Here is a 25,859-nt window from a genome sequence, read left to right as displayed (position 1 = left end):
TTACATTTTAACAAAGAAAGTGGAGTCTTCACAAACAAGAATTGTGTACCCAAGCAAAAATAAAAATATCAGCTATAAAACAAAACTGCTTAAGGTGCATTCTCTAAGGATATAGATTTATCTACTATATCATCCCCATTATTAGATCCATTTGACCAATAAGATTCCTTTGAATCTAAAATAACCGTTTATGTGTCAGGCAAAAAAAAAAAAAAAAAAGTTTTTGCGCAGGACCTGCATATTTTATTCATCCTACAATTTACAATGGAAGTTTGATGTGAAAATTAGGTTTCTAGCAGTATTTAAATAGAATAGGTCAAAATCAAGATTGTCAAAGAAATCAAATTGTGTCAAAGTATTTATCATAAGCACAAATCTCACTGTTTTAGAGGTTTCAGTTATTCTAATGGAGTCCCATTTTCACAGAGACAGTCACCAGCATTATCAAAAAAGAAACATGATTTGCATATCATAAATAGGTACAGAGTTTGAAACATACCTCAAAGATGTGTGTGTTCAAATTCTGGTCTGGAGACTGTTACTGGTCACCATTATACTGACACCAGGCAATGAGGAGAAACAGAGAAATGCAATTTATAAGTTTTCAGGGACCTCCTTCAGAGAGATGTAAAATCCAAACTTAGCCTTCCAGGTCATTATAAAGATATATTTGTGAAAGTAAGCGAATAGAACATATTTTATGTAACAGTCCATAAGCTTGATCTATACCATTGAAATATTTAAATGTATGGGCCTCCATTTGTACTCTTGCCCCAAGTCCCACAAATATTAGGGGCAGGTCTACTTCTTCAAACTGCTCCCCCCCTTCCAACTCACAAGCTTCAATCAAATCTGTACACTCTAAAAATGGAATGTAATTAGCTTTAAAGGCAGCTGACCTGGAGGGCCATCACCTATGCTAGTTAGTAAATCCAGTTTGCAAATAAAAAGCACAGCATGTGACAAGGTGCTGTGTATGAAGCAGTACAGGATTTCTTCCCAAATGCGCAGACATGAACTGTTGCCTTATTACGTGACCACTGAAGAGCGTTATTTCCCAAGTAGGATAATTCTCAGAATAACAATAATAATAAATACTGTAAGCCTGTTTAATTCCAGGCTTCAAAGCCATTTGCAGTCCTAAAGTAATCAGTCCACAGTCCCTCCTTTGAGCTGGATCCATAAGGTGTTATCCACTCATTTTAACAAGCACCCAAAGCCAGACCCAGAAGTGTATTGCCTAAGGTCATTGAATGAATCAGGGGGCAAGTGGAGTGCGGAATCCTTACTCATGGTCCCAGACACTCTCCATTAGACAGTCTGATTGTGAGATGAAATAGTGGTAAATATGAACTTCTGTACCCAGGAAATGCACTGTGAAGGGCATAGTGAATTACTTATGCTATGTAGTGTATGTATAAATCACATTAAAGCATGCTGAATAGTACATTATCATGCTTCTACTTTGCATTACAAAAGTAACTAATGTAAGCTGCAAAGTGTACTTTTAATCCATTATTCATTTCTGAAAGTAGACCACTATTCAAGTACCATAAAAGGCTACCAGTATGAGCAAACCTGCTTTTCAATTTATGAAGATGAAACAGCAAGTTTTTAAAACCAATTTTAAATTAGTCAAGTTGTATTTATCAAAACATACCAAATATATGCCTTTGTCATTCAGGAGGAGGAATTATGATAAATCGTAACTCCGCCCGCCCCCCCCCAAGATCATATTTCTCCAGAGAATCAATCTAATAACTTTCATTATGTGTGAGTCTCTGATAGTTTGTTTTACCTCACTTTTACTGTTTACATTGGGTCAAAATCTATTTTTAATTTCCTTTTTCATTTGGGTTCAGCTGTATACATTCTGGTTTTCCACAGATACTACACTCAAATAGTTCACACTTCTTCCACAGATGTCTCCCCAAAACACAAGCAAGGAGTTGGGGTGTGCCTATTGGCCCTGGGCACCCCATCTAAAGTACCCCCCAGAGGCCTTTCTAATTGTGGTTCAAAATCCAGAAGCCATAAAAGGTTGATAGAAATCGATTAAAAAAAAAAAGCGACATAAGCACAAAATACAAATGACAAACTAAGAAAATGTTTGCTACCTAAATCACAAAGGGCCAAGCCCTTTAATGTTTAATGAGTCTTAGAAATTGAGAAAAGTCCAACAGCCCAGTAGAAATTGAACAAAGGACCTGAACAAAAAAATTCACAAAGGAAGAAATACAAATGGTCTTTAAACACACAAAAAGATGTGTAACCTCGCTCATATAAAAAGCCATTCGGATGAAAGCTACATGATGATACCATTTCAAATGTGCAAAAAAAATTCCCAGTGTTTGATAATGTAATTGCTGAAGGGCGGTGGGGAAACAGTCACTTACATGTGCTGTTGGGACTGCAAATGAGAATAAACCTCATGGATGACAATAGGGCAATCCCTATCAAAGTTATTTGCTTTGACCCAGTATTCCCACTTCCAGGAATTTATCCTACAGATAGAAACACCTGCACACTTATGAAATGAGATAGATACAAGCTTATTCATTGCAGTATTATTTGTAATAGCAAAAAATTGGAAACAACCCACGTGCCCGTTCATAGACATAGTGGTTCATTTTGTGTGTGAACTTGACAGAGCCACAGGGTGCCCAGATTTTCAGTCAAACATTATTCTGACTGATACAATAGGGAATTGACTAAATAACCTATCATATATGTATTAGGAACAGTACTCAGCTATAGAAAACAAATGGGGATGAGTTCTATGAGATCTCCATGATATACTTACTCCTGAAAAGATGTGCAGGACATAGTAAATGAATAACAGTAAGGCACAGAACAGGAGGTACTGTATGCTAAACTTTGCCTAAAAGGGAGGGGAATAAGGACGTGTATTTGTAATCGCTTGTATTTGCACTAAGAAACATTGAAAGGAAACACAAAAGCAGTAAATAAAATCACTCTATTGGGGGTCAAAGTGAACCAGAACAGATATTCATAAATGAATTTTTTTTTCAATCCTTTTGGTTTTGGAACCATGTGAATATGTTACTTATTTAAAAAATGAATTTCAATTTAAAAATAAGTAATACAGTTTCTTTATCATATCACCCTAATTTATTTCTTTTATTGCACTTACCACCATCTGAAAATTTCTGGTTTAGTTATTGGTTTCCTTGTGTTTTCCCTTCTAGAATAGGAGACAATAAATTATAACTGTGGGCCATTTCTAACCCACCTCTTATTTTGTAAATAAGTGGTATTGGAATACAGCTATTCATTTATCTATTCCTAGAGCTACTTTTGTGCTGCAGTGGCAGAGTTGAGTAGCTGTGACTGAGACCATATGGCCCACAAAGCCTAAACTATTTACTATCCAGCCCTTTACAGAGAAAAGTTTGCTGCCCCCAGTCTAGAATGTGAATTCTGTCTGAATACAATGTAAGGACAGAAATGTCATCCGCTCTCCAATGTATTGCTCACGACCTCGAACAGTGTCTAGCCATAGCAGGTGCTCCTCAGTAGTGTCACAGGCTGGCTTCCCAGGGAAAACAAGCTGAGATGGAGATCAGTGTCCAGGAGGTTTCTTAGGGAATGCTCCTCCAATTGCCTAGGAAGGGAAAGGGGCAGGGTGGAGCAGAGGGAGAAGTCAAGCCTCAGTGCAGTCTCAGTGGATGCCTACCTGAGCTGGAGGGGAGTTCTGCAGTCAGGATGACCCTTCACACTCTCTGAATAATTTTGGAGGGCTGGGCCTTTAGAGTCTCACCTGGATCTGTCATTGGATGGGGACTCCCCTGGGAAGGAGGTGTGACCTTAAGGGAAGCAGCTTTCTTCAGCCAAAGCTACTCTTGATGTGGTGCCACCAATGAAAGCTGTCTGCTGGTGGCACACTCAAGAGCTGGGGTAATAAATCTTTCATTGTTGGCGGCTGGCAGAAGAATAAGGGAGTACACACCATGGCATAAATATTAACTGAATAAATGAACAACTGTGTGAGTGCGTTTGTATACATATTTTCCAATAATATTTTCATCTCTTTTGGAAGTACCGTTCAGTACGTTTTATTCTAATAATCTTTCTTTGCACTTTTCAGCATGTGTTTTTAGTTTGTGTACTCTCAGAAGCTGACTCTGAGACAATGATTGGAGGGCAAGTAGTACTTTGGGAGACACAGGGAACAGCAGTAGAGGAATGAAGTCAGGCAGGGAAGGGAAGGCAGTCAATCCACTGCCCGTGGCAATACAGATGAGTGCTGCTGAAAATGGGGTTCAGGGAACAGTGCCCATCCAGGCACAGTTTGTCAATGAGTTTGCAGACTACAATCGTTATCAATTCTACCTCATTCTGAAGCTTGGTTTTGGAGCAGAATTAACAGAATTTTTTTTTCACTCCCTCAAAATCATTACCTGTAACTTAAAGTTAAGAGCCAACGCCTAGATGGAAAAGTTGTGCTGGTACCTAAATGCTACAGAGCAGCTTGGTATTGAAATCCCTTCTCTCATAAGGAAACCTAACTACCCGCTTAGATATTCTCGGACAGAAGGTACAGATTTGCATTTCCTAACAACTTTTCTGCTCTGGGAGTAGCTGACCAGCAGCTGGTTTTATTCCCCTTACTCTCTGATCTAGATCACCATGCGCCACCATCAACACAAGCGAAGCTGAAAGAGAAATCAAATGGTCACCCAGAACATTTTCACCCGTTTGGGAGATTGCAATCACCTGACCATGTTTTTCAATTACAGGATATTAATTGTAACACTTTTCTAGGAAGGGTGAAATACTTTCCATGCCAAACTTAAGTTTTTATCCTTTGAATATAGAGATTCTATATTTCTCATTTTAAAACAAAGGTTCCTATGGGAACAAAGTATCAGTTTCTCTTAGCAACCACTGCAGCTTTTATAACATAGATAAACTTGGTTTCCACATGAAGTACTTTCACTAAGAGCATATTGTTACTGTAAAACCAAGCTTACCATAATACAACTAAAAAAAAAAAAATTATAAGCAGGATACAAAATTACATATCTAATGTGATAAGTATGTACAAAATAACATTTGTACAAAACACAAAAAGACCTCAAAGTAGTAACCAAACTATTAACTCTTTATTTCTTTGTGTCTATATTTTCTAAATTTTTGTTTTTTGCACAAAATAACTATAGTGCGAAAAAAAAGATAACTCCAAGCACAATATAAATGGGTTGTAAATGAGAGACGGAGGACAGACATTTAATAAACTCTAAGCTGGGCATCAGAGCACTCTTTTCTCGCTGGGACTTCATGATTGTACAACTGGATGACAGGGTGCAAATCACTTAACCACTGGCTCTTCCCATGAAGTGATGTCTAAGTTTCTTTCCAACTCTAAAACTCATTGATTCTAGCGTTTTACTTTCCCACAATAATTTTATGTGTGGTGTTGACCCAATATTGGAACAGTTTATAGATTTTGGAGAGCATGAAAATCACCAGGGAAACAAAAGATAAGTGCTGGCAAGGATGTAGAGAAAAGGGAACCCTCGTGTCCTGTTGGTAGGAATGTAAACTACCGCAGCCGCTATGGAAAACAGTACGGAAGTGCCTCAAAAAATTAAAAATAGAACTACGGTATAATCCAGCAATTCACTTCTGGGTATTTATCCAAAGGAAATGAAATCACTATCTGGAAGAGATATCTGCACCTCCGTGTTCATTGCGTCATTACCTATAATAGCCAAGACATGGAAACAACCGTAGTGTCCACAGACAGATGAATGGATTATATATATATACCGTGTTTCCCCGAAAATAAGACCTAGCTGGACAATCAGATCTAATGCATCTTTTGGAGCAAAAATTAGTATAAGTAAAATAAGAGTTAATCGTAAAATAAGACTAGATCTTATACTCATTTTTGCTCCAAAAGATGCATTAGATCTGATTGTCCAGCTAGGTCTTATTTTCAGGGAAACAGTATATAAAATATATAGTATATATGTGTATATATGTTATATATTATATATAATATATAACACATATTCTATATATATTCTCTCTCTCTCTCTCTCTCTCTCTCTCTCTATATATATATATATATATATATATATATATATATTATTCAGCCATTAAAAAGAAGGAAATCTTGCCATTTACAACATGGATGGACCTTTAACATAAAGGCATTATGTTAAGTGAAATAAGTCATATAGAGACAGACAAATATTGTATGACGTCACTTATATGTGGAATCTAAAAAAAACGAGCTCATAAAAACAGAATAGATTGGTGGTTGCCAGAGGCAAGGGGTGGGGGTGGGGGAAATATGTGAAAGTAGTCAAAAGTTACAAACTTCCAGTTTTAAGATCAGTCCTGGGGATATAATGTACAGCATGGTGACAGTAGTTAATAACATTGTATTGCATATTTGAAAGTTGCTAAGAGACTAGATCTTAAAAGTTCTCATCACAAGAAAAAAATGTATCTATGTGAGGTGATGGATGTTAACTAAATTTATTGTGGTGAATCATTTTGCAATATATATCTATTATCAAATCATTATGTGGTACACCTTAAACTAATACAATGTTATATGTCAATTAGATCTCAAAACTGAGAAAATAAAATTAAAATTAAATAAAAAAAGAAAACCACCAGTGGACCTTCTTAAAAACAGATGTCTGGACTGCAACCTCATAGATGCTCCATTAGTTGGTTAGACTAGGATCCAGGCATTTCCATTTTTATCATGGCTTCCAGGACATTCTAATATAGACCTCATTTGGGAGCTACTGTAATGCCACATGCTTTGTACAAGTCTTGAAGACTCAAAAATTGTCTAATAAAAGGAACTATTTGGCACAAGACAATGAGTCTTCCGTGAGACCATCTAACACTAAGTAGTACAATTAGAACTTGGAGCAGTTTTTATCCTAAAATATATAACTCAGAGTCATCGATTCACCCCAACCACTTGTTACAAGTGCTATAACTTTTGTAGCTAGTGTGTTAGAAAACTCAACAAGGGAGAGAAAAAGGAACAGTATAGAATGAGTTTCTGAGTTCAAATGAGGCCACAGGAGTAAGAAGGAAGACCCAAGTCAAGATACAGTGTAACCCAATGTCAACAAGATGGCATGGTTATCTCATATGGCCATTTTTTAGGGTAAAGTTCAATGTCTATTTTTATTAGTCTTCCTTTCTAGAGAAGACTAATAGATAAAGAAACAAATTTGGGCCATGAAGATAAAAATAAAATCAGTGTGATTTCTCTTGCCACACAACTGGAACTTCATTTCCAAGAGAAGTAGTGTGAAATAATAGAAGCCAAAATTGAACACTGAACTGGCCCCTTAATAGCTATATGACATTGGACATATTTAATCCCCCTGAGCCCTGGTTTATTTATCTGTAAAAGCGAGATAATAAAATCTACCTTGAGGAACTGTTGTAAAGATTATGTAAACAATATACAAGAAGTGCTGGTATGCTGTCTACCTCAGATAACAGTAATTATTATTGTTACTGCTTCAAGATATGAAAATTTTGAAATTAAAATTGTTTCCATTTGGAATTACTTAAATTTGTTTAAAGGCAAAATTAAATGTTTTGGTCAAAAAACATTTTATGTTTCCATGGTAGCACTAAAAACATTTTTTGAACCAATATGTGATTTCTATGTGCTGAAAGAGTGCAATTGGGCATTTTTCCCTCCTAGTTTTTGAGAATGAGGTGGAACATGTAAACTTCTCAACAGGTACTGCTGTTGGCATTTGAGCTCTTAGCAGTTAATATAAACCCTGGATATACAGGGCCCTCAATTTCCTTTACAACAGTTGCCTGAGTAGGATTTATCACCCGTGTCCTGGTGTGCTCAGGAGGAGAGATAAGGTGAAAAGGTCAATCAAGCTGGTGAGACTGTCGTAACGTGAAAATGTTTTTGAGCAAACAGTAGCTTTAATTTTTCCACCCAAATCAAAATATGATGAAGTTATGTTTAGACAGGGCTTGATTCTAGATCTCAATTCCACTTTTGTAATCTTTAGCTAAATACCTAAAGATTCAGGATTTAGGCAATTTTTCCTCTATGGTAATCCCACACTGTTTGGTTAGCATGAAACAGATGTGTACCTACAAAAAAACTGTTACTATAAGCAGAAATCTGTGAACATAAAAATAACATTGGAGCCCAGATTAAACCCACAAACGCAAGGAGGTTCAGGGGTTCAGTGGTACTCTCCTTCGTTTGCCCTGCTGGTGTGATGGTTGAGACTTGGTGAACTGGAACAGAATTGACAAGGGGCACGCTTGCCATTTCAAGTCTCCCAGATTAAATTGATGTCTTGTTTTTAATTTCATTTCCTTTTTTATTTAAAAAAAGAACTTGTTATTCACATTCTGAAATTATGCTAAAATGTAAGTTAACTGTCCCACCACCGCCTCTCTGCCTGATTGCTCACTGGATAAAACATAAAAGAATTATCAAAAACAGCCCCGATGCCAGCAGCTCAACGCAACCATTAGTGTTGGTTGCTGAGGGCTCTAAGGGATGAAATAACCAGTATCTGGGAATCCCCTACCCAGTGCTATACAAAAAAATCACCAAGATTTGTATACGCAAGTCCATTGCATGTACTGGGAAACAATGGCAGGAGTTCAGCCTATATTTCAAGTGGAAAGTATTGAGGAAATAGAATTAGTCTTTGATTTGAGCAAAGATTCAACGCTAACTGTTCGGGGGCTAACCTTGACTCTGTTATTGAGTCGCTGTCATTCTCAGCAAGCTTTTGTGACTCAATTTGACCATCTACAACACAGGAATAAGACAAGCAGCTTTTATCTTTTGCAATTGCTGTACCCTTGAAAACTGGTATGAACCAAATTGTGAAAAATAAAATTACAAGCTTTCAATATAGTAGAAAACAATATTTTAAGAAACCTCAAGATGAATCCTTTTGTCGAGTAAAGAATCCCTTTATAGTCTATTTTTTAAAAAAATCAATTCAACTTTCAGTATTATATTCTTTAAAACTGGAACACATTTTAAAAAGGGAAAGTCTGGTTATTGCTATGGGCATGATGTAATGGGTCAGCCCTAAGGCTTCCCTACCCTTTCCCATCTAAGAAGATTTCTGAATATCCACCCTGTTCCAGCTCAGCTCCTGCTGCTGGGCTGCCGAGGGAGAGTGGGGTGGCCACAGAGGGGTCTGTAAGTGCCAGATGATTCTTCAGGCAATAAAAAAACTCTGAGTTCCTGGGAGGACTCAGGGAATGGGAAGCAAGAACTGAAAAGATGGGAGGGAAGGAGATGAGGTCAGGCTAGGGCTGGTGAAGGAGTTTGCAGGTGATTTGCTAGAGAGCTTGACATACACGAGAAACTAAACGATGAGTATGATTAAAAGTTGGGGATTGAAGGGGAGAATGACATAAAGTTGGAGAAAGAGGCCAGGGCTCCGTCATGCAGGCCTTACATTTAATCTAACCTCAATGGGAAGCCATTAAGGGCTTAAGCCATGAAGGGTGACATGACATCCATCTTCTCCTGCCCTCAGAGCTCCTGGTTTTGGCGCCTTCGGTGTTGAATGGAATTATGTTACCAGCTTTCCTGGTTATGCAGATGGCAGATTGTTGGACTTCTCAGCTTCCATAACCATGTGAACCAATTCCTATAAGAAATTTCCTCATATATACCTAGTTCTGGATCCTGTTGGTTCTGTTTCTCTGGAAAACCCTGACTAATACTGAAGCTAAATGAGTCACCACCGCACACATACCATAAGAAGGGGCGGAGTTGAGGTTTTGCCGCTTGGAAAGTGGTTAACTATTAACACAAGGGATCCAGGGACAAATTACTCAGAGACGTATCCCTGCACTCCAGCTGGTGGTGCTGAGGGGCCATCAGAATTCCCTGAGTGAGCAGAGAAAGCCGGTCAGCAGTGAAAAGAATGGAGCAGAAACAGAGAAAAACCAAGACCACACAGCCCTTGAGAGACTGATTCTAAGCCTATTCATAGCTTTGAAATTCATTTCAAAGTGAGTCCATATGGTTCTTACAATAGCTTCCCCCACCCCTTGCTTGCAGTGCCTTGAATTCATCTCTACTTCTTGCAACTGAAAAAAAAAATCTAATTAAACAACAGAATTAAAATACCCAAGGTAGAAATAGCTCCATCATTTTTTAACCTCCAGCAAATGACCACGTTGTTGGGAAATGTTTGTACCTGTGACTGGTGCTCTTGTTCTGTCATTCCCTCCCTCCCCATCCTTGGGCGTGTCCTGATAACTGGTTCATACTCTTCTCCAGCTGGCATGTGCCAGGCTGCTCACCTCAGGTCTGAATCACATTTCAGCTGGGTTCCAGAGCGGAGAAAAGTACATTTAATCAAGCACCTAAGAAGCTTGAGACACGTTGCTGGGCGCTGGCAGACTTGTCATCTCCTTGGCTCTTTTATGACTCTACATGTGGAGTTATCATAGTAGTTTTGTCAATGAGGAATCCGAGTCCCTCAAAGTTAAATGCTATGCATAGGAAGTAGTAGAGCAGCGATTAGAACACAGGTCTTCAGGATGCCGCAGCTTGTGCTCGCTGTGCCAGGCCGGCCCCAGCTTCGGAAGTGCAGGGATGGAAGTCGGTCATCCAGTGTTTATACCTACTTGCTGTGGATTGTGTGTTGTACTCCCGAGGTAGTGCTCCTGGGAGTGGGAGAGAGTAAGAGAAAAAGAGGCAAAACTGCAGTGGAGAAGAACTGAACAGGAAGTGGTAGAAAAGAAAGAAGCAAAGAGAACAGCAAAAGAACACTAGCACATAAAGCGACTGTTAAGTGGATGACAGAGTGTTCCACAGGGATGACGGAGTTAGTAGGAGAGACGGAAGCCCTTCTGAGAGAGCCAGAATTTCACCTGTGCCTCCCCGTTTTAAAGCTAGCTATCCACCGACAAGTCCAATCTGGCCCCTATTTTCCACTCCCACCAAAATAAAAGGCATAACCAACATTAGAATAAAGCGAGGCACTAAATCTGAGAGCAGCTGAGTCTAGAAAGCAATCTTTGGCATTTTGTCAGCAATAAAGTATGAGTTTCCGTTTTTAATTTTGGGAAATTTCATATTGCACAATTTACTTTTCCCCCACAGCCGCCAGTACTGTTTGCTATCCATTTGGTATCTGGCCCAAACCCAAGCATTTAAGGGCAGAGACCGCTTTTACTGGTTTGGGCAGCATTGCTTATTGAAGAGAACAGGCCCTGGAGCTGGACTTCATGAGTTCAAACCCTGCCTCTGATACTTGATGAGGGTGTGTCTTTAGGAAAACATTCAAGTCCTCTGTGCCAAACGTCCTACTTCCTAAGGCGGTTGTGAAGATAAAACAGGGTGACTAACCATCCTGGTTTGCCTGGGACTGAAGTGCTTCCAAAGATGCTGGACTTTCAGTGCTACACCTGGGGAAGTCCCAGGCAAACTGCGATGAATTGGTCACACAAGGATAAGGTAAGATATTGTAGGTAAAGCACTAAAACAGTGAGTGCTTAACAAACGTTAGCCATTGATATTATTTGAACTCACTGTGAATGTCACTATTGTAGTGGTGGTGGTTTCCCATGAACTTGGAGGTCTAGAACTAGAGTCCTGGCCTTTTCTGAAAGGTGAGACCAGTTCCATGTCTCCGATGTCCTGAAATCGCTGGAAACAGGGCAAAGATGAGGGTGGTGTACCTGTGCTGACAGCGAAGTCTGTGCCCAGAGGGAGGGTGAGGCAGACTCCAGCCTTCTCTTCTGGCCTGTAATAAAGTTCCCCTCACCCTCCCCTACTGCCCTCCCCACTCTGTGAGGGATGTGCCTGGGCTACACTGGCTGTCTGGCCAGACTACATTGGAGATCTAAAGACAATTTGATCTGCTGAGTGAAGAATTTTAGTCTTTGGAGTCAGATTTCCCCTCAGGACACCCTGAGTCTCCCTAGGAGTTCCAAGTGAATTTCTGAACACTGCAAGGGCCATCCCTGCACACTCAGGATCTGATGTCCTGGGGGGGTTCCATTTCTTGCAAACTCTTCAAACATTTTATCCCTGAGGGACTTGTGAGTTTCCTCACTGCCTGGTCTCAAGTACAGGAGAGAATTTATTTAGGAGGCACGTTAGTGCAGGCCTTAATTACTTAGGGATCTTAGACTGGCTGGGTTGGTCATGGGCAACTTATCCTCTTTAAGCCTTGGCTCCACATTTGCAAAGCTGAGATAAGACTTGCTAAGCACTTACTATGTGTTAAGCAATTGACATTCTATATCTTTTCTTTTCTTTTTTAATTGTACAATTAAATGTTTGGTTAATGTAATTCAATTAGTTGTGACAATGTATGAAGGAATTTCATCTGCTACTGACAGAAAGTTATCAAGATTGTCAGTTACAAATGTTTAGTCCCCTTGTCAGAAAACATCTAGTGTGATATTTTTGAATTTGTAACTTGTAACATTTTAATCAAACAAATACAAATTGCACTTAAGCCATATGTGATTGATTGATTGATTGATTGATTGATTGATTCAGTCTGTTTTTTTTGTGTATTTGAAAGTTTTGCTTTATGTATTTTGAGGGTACTTTATTTAGGTACATAAAAATTTAGAATTGTTATATATTCCTGATAAACTGACATACAATGTCTTAATTAATCCGCAGGATAAACTAAAAGGGTATTTATTTAAAAATCCCATATTATATAGGAATCTGAGGCACAGAGAAATGAAGTAATTTGTCGAAAGTTAAACAGCTTGCAAGTGGCAGAACCACATTCAAACTCGGGAAATCTGGCTCCAGAACTCAAATTTTCAACCAGTATATTCTGATTCTATGCCCACCTCACAGAATTGTTGTGAGACATAAACTAACACATACAAAGACACTTAGCATATGGTAGGCCCTAAATAAATATTAGATGTTATTGTTGTAAGGGAAGCGGGCTGAAAAGATAGTCAAGGTAAATTGTTCAGCATTAGTATGGCCTTCGTTCACGTAAAAGAATAGCCAGTGAGTCTACTAAACCAGCCTGACACCATTAGAAAAATTTAACAAGTATTTATTGAACATGTGTTCAGGACTACTACTACCAAAGGAACTTGGGGTACAGCTATGAGCAAAACCAGACACTATTTCTATACCCCTGAAGCTTAAAGCTCAGAGAAAGAGATAACAGTTGAACAAATCATTCTACTCAAAAGAGGGGGGAGAGGAATAAATGAATAACCCAAAAAGGAAATGAAGAAAACAATTTCATTTGCAATAACATCAAAAGAATAAAATACTTAGGAATAAATTTAACCAAGGAGGCAAAAACTTGTACATTTGAAAACTACAAAACATAGCTGAAAGAAATTAAAGAAGACACAAATAAGTGGAAAGGCATCCTGTGTTCATGAATTGGAAGACTTAATATTGTTAAGAGGCTAATAATACCCAAAATGATCTATCGATTTAATGCAATCCCTATCAAAATCCAATGGTGCTTTTTTCAAAAATAGAAAAATTCATCTTAAAATTCATATGGAATCTCAAGGGACCTCGGAGAGCAAAAACAATCTTGAAAAATAACAAAGTTGGAGGTCTCACACTTCCTGATTTCAAAACTTATTACAAAGCTGTAGCAATCAAAACAATGTTGCACTGTCATAAAGACAGACATGTAGGTCAATGGAATAAAATAGAGCCCAGAAATAAAGCTTTGCATATATGGTCAAATAAATTTTTGACAAGGGTACAAACACTATTCAATGGGGAAAGGGAATTTTTAACAAATAGTGTTGGGAAAATTGGACATCCACATGCAAAAGAATGAAGTTGAATCCTTACCTTATATCATATACAAAAATTAATTCAAAGTGATCAAAGACCTAAATATAAGAGCTAAAATTATAAAACTCTTAGAAGAAATATAGGGGAAACTCCTTGACATTGGATTTGGCAATGATTTCTTGGATATGACATCAGAAGCAGAGCAATAAAAATAAAAATAGATAAACTGGACTACAACAAAATTAAAAACTTCTGTGCATCAAGGGACATAATCAACAGAGTGAAAAAGCAACCTACAGAATGAGAGAAAATATTTGCAAATCACATATGTGATAAAAGTTTGATATCCAGAATATATAAAGAACTCCTACAACTCAACTACAAAAAAAAACAAAAACACAAAAAACAAATAACTTGATCAAAAAATGTGTTAAGGACTTGAACAGCTATTTCTTCAACCAAGACATACAAATGGCCAATAAGCACATGAAAAAGTGCTCGAGGTTACTAATCATAAGGGAAATGCAAATCAAAACCACAATGAGCTATCACCTCACATGCAGCAGGATAGCTACTATCAAAAAACAAAAACAAAAATAACAAGTGTTAAGGGGAATGTGGAAAAACTGGTGCCTAGTGTAGTCAAATTCATAAAGAAAGAAAGTAGAAGAGTTGTTGCCAGGGGCTGAGAGGAAGGGAGAAAGGGGAGTTGTTGTTTAATGGGTATAGAGTTTCCATTTTGCAAGATGAAAGGAGTTCTGGAAACTGATGGTGGTGATGGTTGCACAACAATGTGAAAGTTGTTAAGCATACACTGCTCAACTGTATGCTTAAAAATGGTTAAGATGGTAACTTTTTTGTTACGTATCTTTCACCACAATTAAAAAATAAATTTAAAAAGAAGAGAGGAATATAATTGTAATGAATGCTGCAATGGATTTAGGTCCAAGGTATATCTAAACCGGATCTGATCTGGGGAGTGGTGAGGGAAGCTTCACTAAGCTGAAAGCAGGATGATAGGGGTTTGCTAGGGAAGAAAAGAAACAAAGAGAACTGTATACACTAAGTCAGTGTGGTGAGGAAATCTTCAGTCACTTGAGATGCTTTATCAATTATCGACTAGACACAACACTTGTTTTCACCTGGTTACTTCTGTTTGTTTGTTTTTTATTGAGACATAACTTACAAAGATTGCATAAATCTTAAATGAATGGCTTAATACATTTAGTAGCCTTGAATCAAGTAACCATCAGAAAAGGTATTGTCATGCTTCCTTTCCCCCTTCCTTGCCCTTCCCCTGGAGGCAGTGGTGGGGCTGGGGGCTGAGGAGAGATATCAGCAGGGAGCTGGTCCAGATGGAAGGTGACTAAAGAGATATGACAACTAAATATAACCCGTGATCCTGAATTGAATCTTGGACCAGAAAGGAAAAAGAGATATTGTTGGAACAGTTGGTGAAATCTGAATAGAGTCTCTGGAGTAGATGGCAGTGTTCTATCAATGGTAACTTCCTGATCTGAATGTTGCACTGTGGTCATGTAGAACTGTCACTGCCTTTGGAAAACAGGCTCTGATGCACTTAGGGGGTTGATGGTCATCATGTTCAAAACTTGCTTTCAAATATTCAGAAAAAGAATAATAATGAGATTGTATGTGGATCTATCTATCTATATCTACATTTTTAGAGAGAGAGAGAGAACACAAATGTGTTGAAATATTAATAAATGGGACATCTGGGTGAAGGACATATGAGAGTTGTGTGTCTTACTCTTGCAACTTTTCCAAAATTTTGAAATTATTTCTAGGTAAGTTATTTTACAAAGACATTGTCTATGGTTGAAATGAACCACAAGTGATGCAGGAAGTAACAGAGGTGAGACCAGAAATGAAGATGAACATTTGTCTATCACTGAATTTGAAAAGGAAAGTATGAGAGAAAAGAATTTTTAGGGTTCCTTTAGCTCTCTCCAGAGTGAAGTAGGCTAACTGGCAAATAACCTACTTGTGGTTAGAATAAATTAATAAATATGCATTCTGATTCAGCATGTGCTTTGGTTAGCATGAATTGGTCATCAGATCTGGGAATACAGGTCACTTCTCTGGATCATGGCCCAGCACCAACCCTGAGACAAGTTATGTACCAACCCACCTCCCCAACACTGCCTTTTCCAGCTGCAGAAAATTAAGGATGAAGGAAACCTACCAACAGAATCATGCCTGTAATGATGACAGACCTGGGCAAAGTTGTAAATCCAGAAGGTGCTGAAGTGAAACTGGAACAAACACGTGCTCCTCGATGTCTTCATCCATCTGCAAAATCAGCAAAGGTCCGATTCAAGTCTGGGCATGAATCTCTGGGTTTCCACACACACCTATCACATGAAATGCAGAGAAGTGAGCTCCTCAGTATGTGGTACTGTGGGAGATTTACGTAGGAAGCGTCTTGGGAAAAGGGAGAGACAGATGAGGCCCAAAGCTGTCATTGACACAGGTGCTATGCCGGATGAACACACGTGGGGAGGGGACAGCTGTACTGACCAACACATGGCTGTTACCAGCGTTCAGGTTGGATGCCCTCGTGTAATTATATCACATAAACAGGTTCATTGGTTTGTTTTTAAAAATAGATTAGAAACTGGAAGTATACTTTTATATATTCTTTGGGGAAATGGCTATAGGATTAGTGAACTCAACTCTGTGACCCTCAAAAAACTCCTAAGCTAGGTTGAAGAAAATAATTCAATTTCAAGTACATTTTTATTAGAATAAAATCATCCAGGTTTTCTATTCACAGTAATTTGAAAGTTGTCAGATTACTTCTGTCTACAGCCAAATTTTTTCAAGTTTCTTAAGTTTCTCAAGTTTCAAAGATGTAATGAAAGCTGAATATAATCAGTTTATTGACTAAAACATCTTTTTAAGGTGACAGAAAGAAGCGAAAGACATTTAAATTTTACTTATTTGAGAAAAATCTAGGCATCACAGTAAGTTCTGAGGAGGAGAAGGTAAAATGGTTATTCTTTTTTAAAGGGAAAGGAAAGCAATATTATTACTGCTACTACTACCACCACCACTACTGCTATTGCTACTAACTCCCTTCCCTGGTTCCTAGGTGAAAAAAAAATCTGGTTCTCAACCCCAAGTTCCTTATTTCTCATCCTTAACTCTCATCCTGAAACTTCAAAATTTGAGTCTCATCCTACCTTTGATTTTCCTGTAATCCAGTCAGTTTTCAAGTCTCACTTTTCAGAGCAGAGCTCTGGATGGTCCTTCCCCACATTCCCCAAATAATGTTTAATTCTCAAAATGGGCACAAAATGTCTGCCTTTCTCCTGCCCACCCGTGGCTACCCCGCATGGAGTTCTGGATTCTCACTCTGTTTCTTCGTCCACATCCAGTGTTCCTGCTGTTATCTGCTCTATTCCCTCGTCCCCAGCCTCTTCCTCCACTCATGTTACTATCTCTCGGCCCCTCTCCGTTCCACCATGGGCCCACTTCTCCCCTTCATTCTCCTCTTCCCCTGCAAAGGGTCTAGAATTCCCTGATGTCCCACCAGACCTTTCCTTGTCAGAGGATGCTGTTCCCAGGCCCCTCTTCCTTGCTCTCCTTGAGTTGCTAGTTTCCAGACCTTGATCCCTACTGATCACTCCATTCCCATCTTCTTCATGAACTCTCCCTTTGCCCACACCCATCCTCAACACAGCTGTTCCTCAAAGTACCAGCTTTGGCCCTCCTTCCTATTCACTCCACCACTTACCAGCGTGATTTTACTCTTCTACTGTATCCTCTGGTTGCCCCCCACCCCTCACCTACCACATGCAAAAGACCCCTAAACCCTGAATATCTCTCAATTCATCCTCCTCATCTTGGTTCCAGCTCTACTCACTGCCTTGGTTTGGGTTCTCGTACTCTTGTCCTTGGATTTTTGCTATTGTCTCCAGCCTCACCAGGCCCCTTCCAATAGCTAATGCTGTATTCTAAAACCAAATCTATTTCTGCCTTTGACAACTCGAAATGGGTCACTGAAAATCATCCATCCAGAAACATTTTAGTTTGATGTAGTACTATTTGTTTATTTATTTGTTTCCTTTGCTCACAGAAGTATATCTAAATAGACATCACTAACAGTGATGTCAAAGTGTTTACTGCCTATGTTTTCTTCTAGGAGTTTTATGGCTTGAGGTCTAACGTTTAATTCTTTAATCCATTTTGAGCTTATTTTTGTATATGGTATAAGAAAGTGGTCTAATTTCTTTTGGATACATTTTTTTTTGCATGTATCTGTCCAGTTTTGTCAACACTACTTATTGAAGAGATTATCTTTATCCCACTGTATATCCTTGCCTACTTTGTCATATATTAATTGACCATATACGTAAGGATCTATTTCTAGGCCCTCTATACTATTCCATTGAACTATATATCTGTTTATATGCCAGTACCATACTGTTTTGATTATTGTAGCTTTGCAGTATAGTTTAACATCGGGGAGCACTTTGTTCTTTCTCAAGATTTCTTTGGTTATTTGGGGTCTTTTGTGGTTTCATATAAATTTTAGGATTAGTTGTTCTAATTCTGAGCAGAATGCCATTGATATTTTAGTAGGGATTGCATTGCATCTGTATATTACTTTAGGTAGTAAGGACATTTTAACAATATTAATCCAATCCATGAGCAAGGTATATCCTTCCATTTATCTGTATCTTGTTCAACCTTCCTTTAATGTCTTTTGGTTTTCAGCGTACAGGTCTTTCACCTGTTTGGTTTGAATTTATTCCTAGGTATTTTATAAGTTTTGATGCAATTATAAATGGGATTGTTTTCTTAATTTCTTTTTCTGATCATTCATTATTGGTGTATAGAAATGTAACATATTTCTGTGTGTTGGCTCTGTATCCTGCAACTTTACTAAAGACATTTATTAGTTTGAATAGTTTTTTGGTAGAGTCTTTAAGGTTTATCTATATACAGTATCATGTCATCTGCAAATAATAAGAATTTTATTTCTTCCTGTCCAATGTGGATGCCTTTTATTTCTTTGTCACGTCTGATTGCTGTGGCTGGGATTTCCCACACTATGGTGAACAGAAGTGGTTATAGTGGACATTTTGATCTTCAATGAAAGGCTTTCAGCCTTTCACCATCGAGTATGATATTAGCTGTGGGTTTGTTATATATGGCCTTTATTATGCTTAGACATGTTCCTTCTATACCCACTTTGTTGAGAGTTTTTATCATAAAAGGATTTTGAATTTGGTCAAATGCTTTTTCTGTATCTATTGAGATGATCATGTGGTTTTTATCCTTTAGTTCGTTAATGTGATGTTTCACATTCATTGATTTATGGATGTTGAACCACTGTTGCATGCCTGGGATGAATTCCATGTGGTCAATACACCCTTTTAATGTATTGTTGAATCCATTTTGCTAATATTTTATTGAGGATTTTTGCATCTATGTTCACAATTTTGCACAGTGAAGGTAACCATCAACAAAATAAAAAAGACAACCTACTGAATGGGAGAAGATATTTGCAAATGATACATCTGATAAAGGGTTAATATCCAAAATATATAAAGAACTCATACATTTTAACACCAAAAACAAAGCAAAACAACAACAACAAACAATCCAATTAAAAAATGAGCAGAGGACCTGAATAGACATTTCTCCCAAGAGGACATACAGATGGCCAACAGACATATGAAAAGATGCTCAACATCGCTAATCAGGGAAATGCAAATTTAAAACCACAATGTGATATCACCTCATACCTGTCAGAAGGGTTCTCATTAATAAATCAACAAATAACAAGTGCTGGTGAGGGTGTGGAGAAAGGGGAACCCTGGTACACTGTTGTTTTGTAAATTAATGCAGCCACTGTGGAAAAAAGTATGGAATGGAGATTCCTCAAAAAATTAAAAATAGAGCTTCCATACAATCTAGCAATTTCACTTCTGGGTATTTATCTGAAGAAAACAGAAACACTAATTCAAAAAGATATATGCACCCTATGTTCATTGCAGTATTACTAGTAATTGCTAAGATATGGTAGCAACCTAGATGTATGGTAAAGAATATGTGGTACACACACACACACACACACACACACACACACACACACACACACACACACTGGAGTATTATTCAGCAGTAAAAAGCTGACATCTTGCCATTTGCAACAACATGGATTGACCTAAAGGGGGTAGTCTGCTAAGTGAAATAAGTCAGACAGAGAACGACAAATACCATATGATCTCACTTATATGTGGACTCTGAAAAACCAAAATAAATGAATAAACAAAACAAAACAGAAACAGGCCCATAGACATAAAGAACAAGCTGAAGGTTGCTAAAGAGGAGAGGGTGGAGGGATGGGAATAACAAAAAGAATTAAAAATATGTAAATAAAATTTTCCCAATTGGTTGGACAAAACTGATAAATCACGGTCACTATAATTTACAAAACAAAACAAAAAAGGCCATCCAGCCAGGCTTTCCAGTGTCTCTGGAGAACCGTGAAGACGACACAAGATAAACTCCTGCAGTGCATCAATTTTAATCAAAGATTTTGAGTGTGGGAGAGGAATTTTTAGTCCTGATGGTCACAGATTGTTAAAAAAGATTTTACAGTAAAATCAACCCATATACATCATAGAAGACAACGGAAGTTCAGTTGAATTATTACCATGTAACAGGAGAGTTCAAAGACATTTTGTGCTTTGACAAGGCTATGCAGTGCCATGTTCCAGATCCCTAGTTGGTTAACGGTCTATCTCCTCTGCCATTTTGAGCACGTCCTTGGAAAAGTTCGAGGGGCATTATGCCCTATGGATGAAATTAAATTTCCATGCTTCTGATCCATGTCTATCTACCTTTCTAGTCCCATATTCTATTGGCTGTTACTTCTAACCATCTACAATTCTTTTACTTTCGCTATTGCAATTTTCCTGCCTGGAATGACCTCCCAACCTCTACTTTTGACAAAATCTCCTCATCCCTCAGAATCTAGCTCTGTAGTCACCTCCTCCAGGAAGCCATCCCAAACTCTCCGAGGCTGACTAGTTGCCGATGCCCTTTGGTCCCTTAGCGAGCTATGCTAACTTGTTTACCTGTTCATCTTTCCCACTAGACTCCTGGAGTGTGAGGGCCCTGACAGGCGTTTTGTTGTGTCTTCAGAGGTTAGACGAGTGCTTGTAAATAGTCGGTGTGTGCTCAAGAGCTGTCTGAAAAAAGTAAAGACAGGCAGGTAAATAGTTGCTTTCTAACAGGTACAAGGCCTTGGCCAATGGGAGGGGAAAGGAAAGAAAAAACTATATTTTGAAAAAATGAGTCAGCATAACAATGACCTTTCCTCACTGTAGGACTCAACGCTCCTTGCTAGCCAGCAGGCAGGGGCACCCATTCCTTCCACTTCTAACCTACCCCTCTTGGTATCATAATAATTTACTCTTGCCCAACTCGCCAATACTTGGATGCTTTGGTCAGACCAAAGTCCAGCCTCTGGGGAACCTTCTATTTTGAATGTCCAGCCACTTTGCCACCTATCTGAGTCCTTCCCAGCTTTGACATTCAACTCAAATTCCACCTTCTCAAACCTTTCCTGGCTGTTCCAACTCTCATAATTTTTTTTCCCCTCTTAACACCTACAACACTTAAGTTCTTATTAGAGTTTAATAACACACGTCTTGAATTTTATAACTTTTACTGGCTTTCTTTATTATAGAAGTAATACATTTATATTAGAGGAAAAAAAATAAAAGCCCATTAAGCAAAAAGAAAAACCATTCATAAGCTCTTCATCTTGAGAGAACCACTTTAACACTGTGTATATATCCTTCCAGACTTTCTTCTAGGCGTGCTTCGACAACTTTTCCACAAATGGGATCATGCTGTTTTGCATACTGTTTTTAAAATGTACTAACATGCCAATACGCATACTTCTTTAACCTCATATTTGATGAATCCATAGTATTCAATTTTATATATGAACCACCATTGATTAGGCAATCCTCTACTGCAAGGCATTTAGACTTTTTCCATTTTATTTTGCCATTATACAAAAAAAAATCTGTACAGTCTTAATTTTTCCATTAATATAAATTCCAATGCATATAATTTCTATGTAAACAATTTTAAATGTTATTATGAGCAATTCATTAAATGATAAAAGTAATTTAATATAAAATTATTGCATTTGTCAATTTGTTTATTTATGCTTGTTTTGACTATTCACTTAGAATTTTTTAAGTTCCTTGAGGATAGGATCCAATGTTTTCTAATTTTTCATCTCTCAACAGTACAACAGATGTTTAATCATGCACATTGAAGAATTATTTTATTTTATATCACTTAAATTTTTAGATCACGGTGGCATTTATCCTTTATTGTAGAAACAGCCCTTGGGCTATGTCACTATAGATAGTGATATGAGAATGTCCTTTCCTCTTAAGGACTGTTTCCAAAGTCCTTCTTAAGAACTGGGATGATCTTTGGGGGAGATAGAGATGGGACAAATAAGAGAGGTAGGTAGTTAAAATAAAAAAGGCTGCCAGCCAAATTAATAGCTAGAAGTAAAATTTTTGTGTGATCCTAGTTACTCTGGAAAATTACAGTGCTCTCTAGTTTGGAATACACTGATAATTTTTCAAAACTTGTGCAAGATTTCATGCAATGAGAAATGACTCTTCTTGGCAGTGGAATGCCCATAAAGACTCTAATAGTAACCCTCAAATTTCCTCTGTGCTCCCCAGTAGTCCTGCTGTATCACCTTGCACTAGTCCACACCTTTTCTCTGTCCTCCAGCTCCCACACCCTTCTCCACCATCAGCTGATGAGCTCGCTTCTCAGGCTACTGAGCACACAGAATCACTCAGACAAGGACCCTCTGCATTTCCCCCACACACACACACACACAGCAGCCTCCCTGTGCATCCCCCATAACTTACCTCCTGCTGCTAGGGACGAACTGACCCTTTAAATAAGTTCCGTTCTCTGACTTAAGAACATCACTCCAGAAGTTATCCCCCTTCTCTTTACATCAACGGTTTTCCCTCTTGACAGCATTATTCCCAGCAATGAACTCTAATTTCTCCCATGACCCTCGGCTCACTTCCCCATTTTCTCTTTCACAGCAAAGCTCCTCTAAGGAGTAGTCTACATCCATTGCCTCCCCTTCTTCCTGCCCCCCACAAATCCACTCCAGCCAGGGTTTGTCCCTAGCACTCCTCTCTGTCAGATACCAAATTTAAAAGTCAGTGATGTGCTCTCATCTTATTTATGAGATGGCCCATCAGCAGCACTGACACAACCGCTTACTCCCTGCTTCTCAAAACATTCTCTTTTACTTGACCCCAGGACACTACACTCCCGTCTCCCCTTCTCTTACCGGCTGCTGTTTCTCAGCCACCTTGGCCAGATGTCTATTTTCTTCATCTTCTGACCTCTAAATGTTAGAGTGCCCCAGGTCTCAATCCTCAGAACTCTTCTCCACCTATGTTCCCAGATTCTCTATGCTGATGACACACAGATTTCTATTTCCAGTCTGGACTTCTCGCCTGAAGTTTAGATTCCCGTGTTTAATTGCCTAATCAACTTTTCCACTGAGATGTCTCATAGGCATCAGAAATTTACTATACCCAAACCCAAACCCCTGAGCTTCCCCCACCCCCTTACCTGTTCCCCCTATAGCCTTCTCCATATCAGTAAGTGGAATCTCCATCAATCAGCTGTTCAGGCTAGAATCCAGAATTTCCTTTGACTCTTCTTTCTCTCACATCCTACAATTGAGTCAGCAAGTCCTGTCTTGTTTATTCTGAATATATATCTAGATTCCATTTATAGTTACCATGTAGTCCAAATTACCATCACCTCTCTCTTAGCCTATCTCAATAGCTTCTACCTGGTCCCTGTGCTTCTACTCTTGTACTCCCTTCCACTTAGCAAACAGAAGGATCTTTCAGGAGATAAGGCCAGGTCATGTCCTTTCTCTGCAGAAACCCTTATAAATGTCTTCCAGTTTCACCTAAATATAAAGCTGTTGGCTATCCCTCTGGGATCATCTCCTGTTAGTCTCATCTGGAGCATGCCAAGTCCACTCTACCTCAGGGCCTTTGCACTTGCTCTTCTCAATATCTGAAAACCTTTCTCCCAAGATAGTTGCAGAGTTTGCCCCTCACTTCATTCACATCTCTGTTCAAATGTCCTCTCATCAGGGATATCTTCCCTGACCCAATCATCCTAAGAATCGCACCACCCATCACTCCTGAGCTCCTTTACCTACTTTATTTGCTTTCATAGCACTCTTCACTTCCAGGTATTATAACATACTACATATAGATATGCATATATATATATATATATGTGTGTGTGTGTGTGTGTGTGTGTGTGTGTGTGTGTGTGTATGGGGGAGGAGAGGAGAGGCCCATTGTTTGTCTCCCTCCCCATCCCAATCTTATTCCTAGAAAGAGACTTCGAAGCTTATAGAATAGCACCTGCCACACAATAGATGGCTCAACAATTGTTGAACAAATCACCACTCTAAGCTATTCAAATCTCATCAGTTCTCCTAAATGTCACCCATGCAGTACTGAGCTGAGGCTTTATGGTTTAGGTACACTTCAAGACATCTAGTTTTCAAATACTAAACTTTAGTTGTAATTCCGAGGAATTTGCCCAATGAGTAGAATTCAGTTTCTTCTTAACGGAACGTCCTTCAGTACACTGGCTCCTCCTGGCTTTGGCATTCTCCATCTAAACATCCCACTCCCTTTTCTCTCATTGGATGTTAACTTTGCCCTGCTATGTCTCACTCAAAGTACCACATATAAAATTCTGCCTAGGGTTTCAGGGCGGGAATTCCCACCCATTCTCATGAATTATTTTCGCTTTCCCATTTCCAAATTCTGAGAAAAGTTGGTCAGGAAATTGGGAAACTCAGCTCCTTGAACCCAGGTGGTTGGTAGTATTGGCCGTCACTTTGTGGAAACGATTCATTGAGGAGAACAGAAAACAGTTTATATCTCGGGATTCGGGAACAGGAACGCCAAAAAAAATTCCTGAGAACTGGTGGGAATTCCCGCCTGGAAACCCTAATTCTGCCTAAGAAAAACCACTGTATCTTTTCAACATCATCAGATACTGTACCAGGATGCTGAGGAGCAAAAACATCTAAGACCCAAGAACTGCTTCCTTCTTTCTTCTGTCTTCCTTTCCTCATTTTTGTTTCTGGGATATTTTAATTTTTCCTATTTTATAAGATCAAGGTGATTTATAGAAATAAAGTTTACTGATTTCAATTCTATGGTACAAAGTAATGGTCCCTGGAAATCAGATCCTGCTTAGAAATGTATCACAGATGAAGCCCATATTCCAGACCAACACACACATGTAATTAGGTAGGAAAAGAAAAAGTGTATCAGAGAAGGTTGAATGTTGCAGGCATGGGAAATAAGTGGACCTCTACTCAAGTTACTGCCTCTAATACACAGAAGGAAGGGCCTGCATCTGTTTCGCATTGTAAATGCCTGAAGTGCCCACAGCGGGACCACATACCTAGGGAATGGCCAAGGAACATTCTCGAGGACGGTGCTAGGCCAGCCACAGCCTCCTCTCCCATCATACTGTTAAAAGAGTGTCCAGTGCTTGACTTACGATCCTCATTTCATAGAATCCTGTATATGTTTTACAGGATTTAATCCAAATAACCCATTTCTAACTATTGAAAAAATAATTCCTACTAGACTTCAAGCTCCTCTAAGGCAAAGATTTTTGTCATATTCACAGCCACAGAGGCACCTGATTGCAGTATGGGATGTGACCTTAGAGGTCAGCTAGTTCTAATCCAACCTCCTTGACTGAGTAGATAATATAATCTATCACAGCCGCATTCAGTTTTTTTCCTCTCTAATTGCTACCCCATACTTTTATCTCATACTTGAGAATTTCAAACTAAAACAGCTCCGGTTTGAGTCTTTGAAAAATAGACAAATTGAAATGACCGCATAGCCTTTATTATATCCATCTGGGAGCAGCAGCAAGGTGGCAAGATCAGCTTGCAGCAGCATCTCCCCCCACTCCCATCCCC

General features: G+C 38.8%; 1 long non-coding RNA gene across 11 annotated transcripts in view; it reads right to left on the bottom strand.

The window, feature by feature from the left end:
- The window catches only part of LOC109453526 (uncharacterized), a 125,938-nt gene that overhangs the window by 98,396 nt on the left and 1,683 nt on the right, over window positions 1–25,859 (bottom strand). For 8 of the 11 annotated variants that reach the window (XR_012496681.1, XR_012496673.1, XR_012496679.1 and 5 more), the window contains exon 1: window positions 15,978–16,264. This is a non-coding gene — a long non-coding RNA (uncharacterized LOC109453526). Of the gene's footprint in view, window positions 1–499; window positions 557–15,977; window positions 16,265–20,886; window positions 21,001–25,859 lie in introns of those variants that run through there. The other 3 variants (XR_012496672.1, XR_012496682.1, XR_012496680.1) reach the window with 3 other exon arrangements.

Source organism: Rhinolophus sinicus, linkage group LG05 (assembly GCF_036562045.2).
Source record: "Rhinolophus sinicus isolate RSC01 linkage group LG05, ASM3656204v1, whole genome shotgun sequence".
Classification (NCBI taxonomy): domain Eukaryota; kingdom Metazoa; phylum Chordata; class Mammalia; order Chiroptera; family Rhinolophidae; genus Rhinolophus; species Rhinolophus sinicus.
This window is presented reverse-complemented; position numbering and strand designations above follow the sequence as displayed.